General features: G+C 45.4%; 1 long non-coding RNA gene across 1 annotated transcript; it reads right to left on the bottom strand.

The window, feature by feature from the left end:
• Nucleotides 1–1,271: 1,271 nt before the first annotated feature.
• LOC138358424 (uncharacterized) lies at nucleotides 1,272–2,806 on the bottom strand. Its single transcript, XR_011225365.1, has 3 exons — nucleotides 2,046–2,806; nucleotides 1,776–1,904; nucleotides 1,272–1,395 (listed from the first exon to the last, which is right to left on the bottom strand). It is a non-coding gene; the product is annotated as an uncharacterized lncRNA (long non-coding RNA).
• Between the last annotated feature and the right edge of the window lie 7,996 nt (nucleotides 2,807–10,802).

Raw genomic sequence — 10,802 nt, 5'->3', positions numbered from 1 at the left:
ATAAAAGTCAGAGTAGGAGATTGATTTCTCATACGGGTTCCAGAGAGAGATCGTCACAGCCACCTTTCACCCTAGGCCGGCTTCCTTCAAGACAAAGCAGTAGGAAGAGTAATAATTATTAATTATAGTATTAGTATTATAATAATTATAATAATAATTATAATAATAATTGTTGTAATTACTAATTATTACTTTTCCTTCTGTTTGGTCTTGAAGGAAGCCGGCCTCGGGTGAAAGAGGGCTGTGACGATCTCTCTCTCTCTCTCTCTCTGGAATCCGTAGGAGAAGGGACCGGGACGTCCACCTCCTGGGGCTCGTGTGGCCCAGGCTCTGCTTCAGGAGCCTGGGGTAGCTCTGGCTCTTGCTGGGGTGGTTCTTCTCTGGCCCCGACCTCGGCGGTCTCCGGGTTTGGAGTCCCTGTGCCTTCTTGTACCAACTTCGAGGTAAATTGGAACTAGAGCTCCAAAGGGGCTCCGGAACTGGAGCCCCTAGGGCAGTTCGTTGTTGTTATCAACCTTGTTCTGACAGTTCCTCGAACGGCGCTGGAACCAATCGTATTGGCGTCTGCCAATACGATTGGCAAACGCACGATTGGGTGGGTGCCAAACGCAACGATTAGCACCCTGGTTCTGCGCTCTGGAGTGGCCTCTCCAGACCGACAATCAGAACGCAATTCCATAGTCTCTTATGACTGATGGATGCCTACTACTACTACTAGGAGATAAAGGACGGTGCATTATTCAGGATCAACCAGCCCATATTATAGGATGTGAACAGACCCCCAGAACAAAGAAACTTAACTTGCTAACGTCTACACAACCCACCCCCTCACCTAATCTATTCCATTTATCCTAAGACCTCCTATAGTGTGATGAGACCCCCCTAATAGCATACTATATTTAGCTAAAAAGCAGACACATTCTGTATGTTATGTAAGGTCCGGCAGAGAGAATGTAATTAAGCAAGTAATTTGGCAGTATTGGGGATTGCAGTGACTCGTCGTTAATTCTTTCATTTTGGTTAGTCTACTGCCTACTATTATCCAGTACAATGTATAGCCTGCAGGACTAGGAAATGCACATTGAGGCTTGTAAGACTTTTATCTCTATAATTTGCTGGCTTAAAGAAGTGAGAAGCCTTGAAGATCTAAGGATACACGGCATGGAAAGGAGAAGCATGGCAGGGTGGCTTAGGGATGAAGCTATTTTAGAGGAATAGGTAGAGAGAAAAAAACATGGTTTGTACATATATAGGGATTATGCAAGAGCAAATGCACAAGTAGATGTTAAGGGGGCGATAGTTAGGGTTCATAAAAGTTGTTCTAGTGCAATGAAAATTTATTGACGTGTTACACGTGAAGAGGGCTGCAAGTGGTCCAAGTTTCAGCATCGCAGCCTAAATAGAGAGGGAGAAAAAAAAAAAAAACTTTTTTTAACCATTTTTTTACATGTTTTAAAGTTGATATAACAAATACAAATATCAACTGATATTATTTCTATGATACTCAGCTATCACAATACTATATAATAAAGGTTGTCTAGTGGCATTATTATCCCAAACCTATTTAGTGCAATAATACAAATTTTCAAAGTTCACCCAAAAAATTATGCAACAAAATGATGTTTATAAATATATATAAAATCAATAAATGATCTTAGGGGAAATATATAACTTGAGTTTTTAGAGGCACAGACTCTACATATAATGTGCAAGTTCCATGTAAATTGAATAATAAATAAAAAAGTTATTCAACCATATAGTTGCAAATTAGTTACCTGTAAAAAATGAAGGTCAAAGTTCAGCCACCTTTGGCTGAGGTTGATGAACTACCAATTTCAATCAAAATTACCACCCTTGTAGATTGGCATTCCTTCAGTAAGGTGTGTAAGTTCCATGAAGATTGCCTGATAAAAAAAAAAAAAAAAAAATTATTAAAAAAAAAAATTAAAAAAAAAAAATAAAAAAAATTAAAAAAAAGACAGCAGCTTTATATTTACAATTATTTATGATATAGTATCAAGATATAAAACATAATACATACTAACCTAATATAATTGGTCTGAAATATGCAACATCTTGCAACATCAAGAGGGAGAACGTCTTGAGTTGCAGGTCTAAGATCTTGAGTGGCAGGTGCCGCAGGTGGTGTGGCAGGTGCCGCAGGTGGTGTGGCATGTGCAGCAGGAGGTGTGGCAGGTGCCACAGAGGTGTGGCAGGTGCCACAGGAGGTGTGGGTGCCTGGGTGTGAGGCGAGGTAGTGTGTTGTGGGGGCGGGAGGCTGCCCTCTCTCTTCACTCAAGGGAACTCTTGTTTTGCCTCAGTGTGGCTTTACGCTCCTTCTTTACTTGGCTAACGCGTAGAGCTCTTGCCTTTAGAGCTTTCTTCTTGTCCGATACTATATCCATTGTGCAGTATATGCAAGAAAATACGATCTGTGCGAGCGCGTCAGGCATGCGACCGCCGGCACAGACACTGAGAGGGTGACTAAGCCAGTAAATCGGATTATAGCCCCTCCCTCTCACAGAAGACAGTTGCCAGCGAGTGTGTTTATAATTTGTATATGCATAACAAGATATTCTCCACTCTATTGCGAAATACTAGACGCTTACAACGTATGACGCATCACCCTACGGCGCACCCGAGCCGCGAGGACCAGATTTCGGGCAATTGCGGCTGGAAAATTTGCTGTAATTACGTTATTTATTATCATAACATTAAACGGTTTGCACCACGGTGTTGCCAGAACGTTGTAGTATTTTTATAAATTTTTCGTGTTTGGCCGAATTTTTTCGGCCAAACAATGATAACGCCCTCTTAAACTAGGAGAAAATATTAAAGAAAGAACTGGAGGATATGAGAGAGCACTGAAACTGACAGAGGAAATAACCAATAACATGAGGATAAAATAAAAGAATTGGGAGAGATGCTACAGAAACTAAAAGCTAAAGAGTTAGACAAAGAGGATTTAAACGGGCCAAAAAGATTACAGAAACAGATAGGAAATTTAAGGAAGAGTTGGAATATATGGGTACCTACAGGATGAGCCAAGTGGCAGAGCAGAGAAATGTGTGAGTACTTTTAATGCTGGGAGAAGTACGGAAAGCTTAAGTGAAGGAGGCAGCTATTAATGATAAGGTGTTAGGATAGGTTTAAAATCATAGAAGACAAATTCGAGTGACTGAACCCTGAAAATGGGAACACATGACCTCAAGTAGTCGAAAAAGATAAAACAGTTAAGGACATTATAGTGGATGCTGCTCAGCAAATAGCACACTCAAAATTCGAAAGAGCACTAAGAAGTGATGTGGTGGAGGCAAACTCCATACACAGTTTCAAATGTAAATATGATGGAGCCCAGTACGCTCAGGAATCTGTACACCAGTTGACTGACGGTTAAGAGGCGGGACCAAAGAGCCAAAGCTCAACCCCCGCAACCACAACTAGGTGAGTACATCCTCAGGATGCAGCACGAAACAGATATAACTTCCAAATACCTATTTAGTGCAAGGTAAACAATGGCATCAGATGAAAGAAACTGTCCAGTTGTTTCTGGTTCGGCCGGGAACCGATCCCGGGTCCCTGGATTACGAGTCGCGGATGCTAATCACTTGGTCACGAGGGAGAGATGTGCGATTATGAGGAATCTATGTGCGCAAGCGTGTGATTATGCAGAGTGTAGGAGCGCAAGAGTTCGCGTGCTCCCGTATGCGTTTATTCGTGTAAAAAATATAGTAGGAGGCAGCGTGTGAGCAGTACATCACATTGCCTACCAGTAGCATGTGTTAGCAACATGACACGCCCACATAGTCGGGGTAAGTTTTAATTTCCTGCTTAGAATGGTGTAGACCACTTAGTCAGGCTCTCTTTTCCCTACCTTTTTCCCCCCTATCGTTGCCTCCCTGTCCTCCCTTACTTTCTTTATGGTCGCGTATGAGAGGATCTCCTTTGCTCAGGGACACTTCCTCTCCTTCAAGATGACGATTGGAGGGACTTTCCTCACAGAGTGAGAGAAAGTGCCAAGTACAACGAGAGGAGAGCTCTCTGCTCTCTCTCTCCATTTCCTGCAACAACTTCATAGCTTCCTCACGCTATAAATCAACAGGGGGAAGGGAGAGACATTGTTGCACGAGATCATAATGACCGCCTGGCAGAGTAAAAGTGGTGGCAGCTGGCGTCTTCCCTCACCTCATTGCTGGTGGTTGTGCAAAGTGAGCAGGAGGATGTTTATGAGGCTGAGGGGTTTGGGGGAGGGGACTTTTATAGGCATAGGAGGGGGGGTTGGGGGGGAAGGGATTTGGCTGAAGGGAGTGGTTTAGGCTGGAGCCAGCTTCTCTCAATTCCTAAGCTTAGCGCCAAAAACTAACCTCATTTACACTTAAACGCCACGTTCTCACCAGACCATACACACACACACACACTACAAGGTACGAGGAAAGACTAATGGAGCTGAACCACACGTCCCTGGAAAACAGAAGAGTAAGGGAAGACATGATAACCACCTACAAAATTCTCAGGGGAATTGACAGGGTGGACAAAGACAAACTCTTCAGCACGGGTGGGACACGAACAAGGGGACACAGGTGGAAACTTTAGTACCCAGATGAGTCACAGAGATATTAGAAATAATTTTTTCAGTGTCAGAGTAGTTAATAAAAGGAAGTGATGTGGTGGAGGCTGACTCCATACACAGTTTCAAATGTAGATGTGATACAGCCCAGTAGGCTCAGGAACCTGTACACCAGTTGATTGACAGTTAAGAGGCGGGACCAAAGAGACAAAGCTCAACCCCCGCATCCACAATTAGGTGAGTACATTCACACATTAATTTGTGTGTTTGTAAACGCACAATTATTCCTTAATTTGAACATTGCTTCTGTTATCTACGTTTTCAGTCCCCTTAGTATCTTACATGATGTTATCATGTCTGCCCAATTCCTTTTTCCTGTGACATGATGTCCAATTTCCTCAGTCTTTCTGTATAGATCAGGCCCCATAGCTCAGGAAAGAGCCTAGTTGCATATTTTTGGATCTATTTCAGTTTTGCTTGGCGTTCCTTATTTTCCCCCTTCTTACTCTCTCTCTCTCTCTCTCTCTCTTCGTACCTTCTCTCTCTCCCCCCCACTACCTGCACTCTCTCTCTCTCTCTCACTCATAGGGAAAACATGGCAGGGACACGAACTTCGGGGTGACAAACGCAGGAGGACAACCATGGCAGGAACAAGCTCGGAGGAAGGGGAGGGACAGGAATCTTTGTTTAGGGATACAATCGAACACATATGGAGTGAATTCAGGGAAGACCTGAGGGTTATGAATGAGACAGTATCCAACCTGCAGGATGATCTGAAGGCAGCAAAGGATGAAATAAAAAGCTTGAAAGAAAATCTTACCCAGCACCAGACGCAAACCATCCCGCAGGGTGATGGTAATTTTCCTGTTGAGGGGAATCTTACAATACAACCCTCATTTGCAGAGTTGCTTAAAAAGAACCTTGAAGCTAGGTCTGCAGTAAGGGAAGTTGCCATGGAAGTGGCTTCTTCTCAGGAAGCAGCTAGATGTACTAGCCGGCTGATAGAGAGAAAAAAGATAAGTAGTAGTAGTAGCAAGCATTAAGGAGCAAACAGGGACCAGCCCAAAGGAGCGGAGAGACAAGGACAAAAACATAGTTACCGAGATCCTTAAAGAGATAAGGATGGAGGGAACTGACCAAAATGTTGAAAAGGTTTTCAGGCTTGGAAAGTACAAGGACAGAAACCGATTGATAAAGGTGGTATTCATGAGCGAGAACATGAAAGAGGAACTGTTAGCAAGGAAGAGCAGTTTAGCAAATGTACAGAAGTTCAAAAAAAGTATTCCTGCAGAGGGATATGACAAGGGAAGAAAGAATGCGGGCAGCAGACACGAGGAGGGAGCGCAGGGAGAGAGAAAGGAATAGGAGAACCACAACCCCGAACCCTAGCTACCAGAGGGGAGTGGGGAACCCTCCTCAAACAGTGCAACAGCCACAGGGAGTGGAGCCCCACCCCCACAGTCTACCCAACAGACACCCTGCCTGCCCCATCCCCTGACAGCCCCCCACTAATTACCCACCTAGGGCACCCTCCCCCTCACCCCTCAGCCACTTTGACTGGACGGTAGAGCGACGGTCTGGCTTCATGCAGATCGGCGTTCAATACCCGACCGTCTAAGTGGCTGGGCACCATTCCTTTCCCCCCATCCCATCCCAAATTCTTATCCTTACCCCTTCCCAGTGCTATATAGTCGTAATGGCTTGGCGCTTTCCCCTATAGTTCCCTTCCCCTTCCCCCACCCACCCTCCTCCTCCCACTCACCCCTTCTCCCCCATCCCGCAAGCCCTTCCTTCTCCCACGTGCCCTCCCGTCTCTCCCTCCCTCTAAGGCCTCCGTTCTCCCACACCCCCCTGAGCCCCCCCCACCCCACCTAAGCCATCCCCTCTAAACCACTCCCTTAAACCCTCTCCTCTTCCTCACCCACCTCAGCCTTCCCTTTCCCCCCCCCCATGCCCCCAAAGCTCTACCCCCTTTTCTGCCCCCCAAGCCCCCCTTTCTCCCCCATCTACCCAAGCCTCTCCTGCCCCCATGCCCCCCCAAGCCTCCCCGTGTCCCACACCCCTCCAACCATCCCCCTCTCACCCCCCAACCCACCCCCCTCTCACCCACCCCCCTATCCACCCCCTCTCTCCCTACACAAGCTCTTCCTCCTCCACCAGTCTCCCCATACCAGATCCTCCCAGCCCCCGCTCACCTCAGATTCCACAGCCCCCCCCCCCCCCAGAGGAGAAGCAGAAGAGAGTCAGTTTCAGGGTAATGTACTCGAACATTGATGGGATCACAAGTAAGGCAAGTGAACTAAGGGAAAGAGCAGAAGAAGTGAACCCAGATGTAATCGGACTCACTGAAACAAAACTCTCAGGAATCATAACGAATGCCGTGTTTCCCCAGTACACAGTGATAAGGAAAGAGAGGGAAGGTAGGGGAGGAGGCGGAGTGGCCCTACTAATGAGAAAGGAATGGAGTTTCAAGGAGTTGGCTATCCCAGGCTGTGAGGGATTCAGAGACTACATAGCAGGCACCATGACAATGGGAGGACCAAGAATGCTAGTAGCAGTGATATATAACCCTCCACCAAATGACAGAAGACCCAGTCAAGAGTATGAAAACAACAACATGGCAGTTAACACTATAATTGAGAGGGCAGCCTCTGCTGCCTGTAGAAATAGATCCCACCTGTTCATCATGGGGGACTTCAATCACGGAAGGATTGACTGGGAGAACAAGGAACCTCATGAAGGCGAGGATATATGGAGAGCCAAACTATTGGAGGTGGTGACTAGAAACCTTTTAACCCAGCATGTTAGAGAACCCACAAGGATGAGAGGAAATGACGAACCAGCGAGACTCGATCTAGTCTTCATTCTGAACGACTCCGACATAAGAGAAATCGGGTTTGAGACCCCAGTAGGAATGAGCGCCCACAGTGTACTGGCGTTTGAGTACTTGATTGAAGAAGGGTTATTGAACTCGAGGAGGGGTACTGAAAACAGAAGGCTGGCATTCCGAAAGGGAAACAATGAGGAGATAAGAAAATTCCTCACAGATATAGCATGGGAAACAGATCTCGGGAGAAAGACGGCACAAGACATGATGGACTACATCACGCAGAAGTGCAAGGAAGCAACAAACAAGTTTGTCCCAGTCTAAAAGGAAAACAGTGAAATGAAGATGAGAAACCCATGGCTTAATCAGAGATGTTGGCTAGCTAAGCAGCAAAGTAAAAGGGCGTGAGGAGAAACTATAGGAATAACAGGACACTTGAGAGCAGATAAAGATACCAGAGTGACAGGAATGAATATGTCAGGATGAGAAGAGAGGCAGAAAGACAATACAAAAATGACATCGCAAGCAAGGCAAAGACTCAGCCTAAATTGCTGCACAGACACATCAGGAGAAAAACAACAGTAAAGGAACAGGTAATGAAATTAAGGATAGGGGGAGAAGGATTCACTACAAACGACAAGGAAGTGTGTGAGGAACTGAATAAGAAATTCCAGGAGGTCTTCACCTTAGAGCAAGGAGAAATTCCAGAGATAAGAGAGAGAATAGTTAACCAGGAACCACAGGAAGAGTTTGAGATTACCAGCGGGGAAGTAAGGAAGTTGGATGTGACAAAGGCTATAGGCCCAGATGGAATCTCCCCTTGGATACTAAAGGAAGGAGCAGAAGAACTGTGCCTGCCACTCTCCATAGTGTATAACAAATCATTGGCAACAGGGGAACTGCCAGAAATTTTAAAAGCAGCTAATGTAGTCCCGATATACAAGAAAGGGGATAGACAGGAGGCACTGAACTACAAGCCAGTGTCCCTATCCTGCATACCATGCAAGCTGATGGAGAAGATAGTGCGAAGAAAGTGGAACATCTGGAGCGAAAGAACTTTGTAACACAGCATCAAAATGAGTTCAGGGATGGCAAGTCCTGCCTCACAGGGTTACTTGAATTCTACGACAGGCAACAAAAATCAGGCAAGAAAGAGAAGGGTGGGCAGACTGCATATTTTTGGATTGCCAGAAAACCTTTGATACAGTGCCACACAAGAGGCTAGTGAAAAAGCTGGAGATGCAGGCTGGAGTGAAAGGGAAGGTACTCCATTGGATAAAGGAGTACCTAAGCAACAGGAGACAACGAGTCAATGTGAGGGGTGAGGTCTCAGATGGGCGAGACGTTACAAGTGGAGTCCCGCAGGGGTCAGTCCTTGGACCTATACTGTTTCTGATATATGTAAATGATCTCCCAGAGGGTATAGACTCGTTTCTCTCAATGTTTGCTGATGACGCAAAAGTTATGAGGATTGAAACAGAGGATCATAGTAGGAGGCTACAAGATGACCTAGACAGACTGAATGAATAGTCCAACAAATGGCTGTTAAAGTTCAACCCGAGTATATGCAAAGTAATGAAACTAGGCGGTGGGAACAGGAGGCCAGACACAGGATACAGAATAGGAGATGAAGTACTTAATAAAACGGACAGAAAGATCTAGGAGTTGATATCACACCAAACCTGTCTCCTGAAGCCCACATAAAAAGAATTACGTCTGCGACATATGCGAGGCTGGCTAACATCAGAACAGCCTTCAGGAACCTGTGTAAGGAATCATTCAGAATCTTGTGTACCACATATGTAAGATCAATCCTGGAGTATGCGGCCCCACCATGGAGCCCGTACCTTGTCAAGCACAAGACGAAGCTGGAAAAAGCTCAATGGTATGCCACTAGACTAGTCCCAGAACTAAGAGGCATGAGTTACGAGGAAAGGCTGCGGGAAATGCACCTTATGACACTGAAAGACAGAAGAGTATGGGGAGACATGATCACTAACTACAAAATCCTTAGGGGGAATCGACCGGGTAGACAAGGATAAACTATTCGACACTGGTGGTACGCGAACAAAGGGACACAGATGGAAACTGAGAACCCACATGAGCCACAAGAACGTTAGAAAGAACTTTTTCAGTGTCAGAGTAGTTAACAGATGGAATGCATTAGGCAGTGATGTGGTGGAGGCTGACTCCATACACTGTTTCAAATGTAGATATGACAGAGCCCAGTAAGCTCATGAATCTGTACACCAGTTGATTGACAGTTGAGAGGCGGGACCAAAGAGCCAAAGCTCAACCCCCGCAAGCACAAATAAGCGAGTACATAACTACACAGATAAACACGCAAACAAACATGCTCGCATAGATACCGACACAGACACACATAACTTCCTGCAATTGACATAACTCAAAACCCTCACGCTGGCTACATATATTAGCAGGATATCGTATTCAACGTATGAAAATGTTGCAAATCTGCTTATATTTCAGGAAAGTAAACAAGAAATCGTTCATAATATTATATCCATGTATTTGAGATTCACCCTCACTCACATGGGGCGTTTCCCCCACATCTAACAATATCCGCTGAGAAATCAATAAAACAAATGATCCCCATAATAAACAGCTCATCTCTCTTATTACGCCCCAAAATGAGTTCATCGAGTGCTTGCTAAGGTAAGGCAATGGTTTAATTTTCAATTAAATCGGCACAGCATTTCAGGCGATTGAGTGATATCAGACCGAGTCGGGCAGAATACCAAAAACACGACATTTATTTCCCAATTCTCAAGCACTTAACTGATACATGTTTGTGTATGGTGGGGTGAGTGGAGGGAGAGTGGTTATGGATTGTGTATAGTAAGGGTGAGTATTTGTGAAGATTACGTAGAGAGGCTGAGGGGAGGGTGGTTGTTGGAGGTTATATATGATGGTTGTGACAGGTGAGATAGGGGTATTTCTTAGAAATGGAGTAGGGTGGTTATGGGGGGTCTGGAAGAAGACTTGTGGAAATCAAGACGGGTGCAGGCGATGAGTCACAATAACGTGGCTAAAGTATGTTGACCAGACCACACACTAGAAGGTGAAGGGACGACGACGTTTCGGTCCGTCCTGGACCATTCTCAAGTCGATTGTGATGAGGAAGATAAAGATAAAGATTAAGCCACCCAAGAGGTGGTACGGGCATGAATAGCCCGTAAGTGGTACAATTTTTTTTTTGTTTTCTCAGTATTCTGAGGTTGCATTTAACCATCAAGCTGTTATCGCGGGGGAGGATACTGCTTCACAGTCTTTATGAGGGTGTCCAGCTGCTGGACACCTGTGTTGACCAGGAGAGTGGCTGTGATGAGGAATTGATTAATTGATGAGATTAAGCCACCCAAAAGGTGGCACGGGCATGAATAGCCC

This window comes from Procambarus clarkii, chromosome 1, assembly GCF_040958095.1.
Source record: "Procambarus clarkii isolate CNS0578487 chromosome 1, FALCON_Pclarkii_2.0, whole genome shotgun sequence".
Lineage (NCBI taxonomy): Eukaryota > Metazoa > Arthropoda > Malacostraca > Decapoda > Cambaridae > Procambarus > Procambarus clarkii.
Note: the sequence above shows the minus strand (reverse complement) of the source record. Positions and strands in the feature narration are given on the sequence as shown.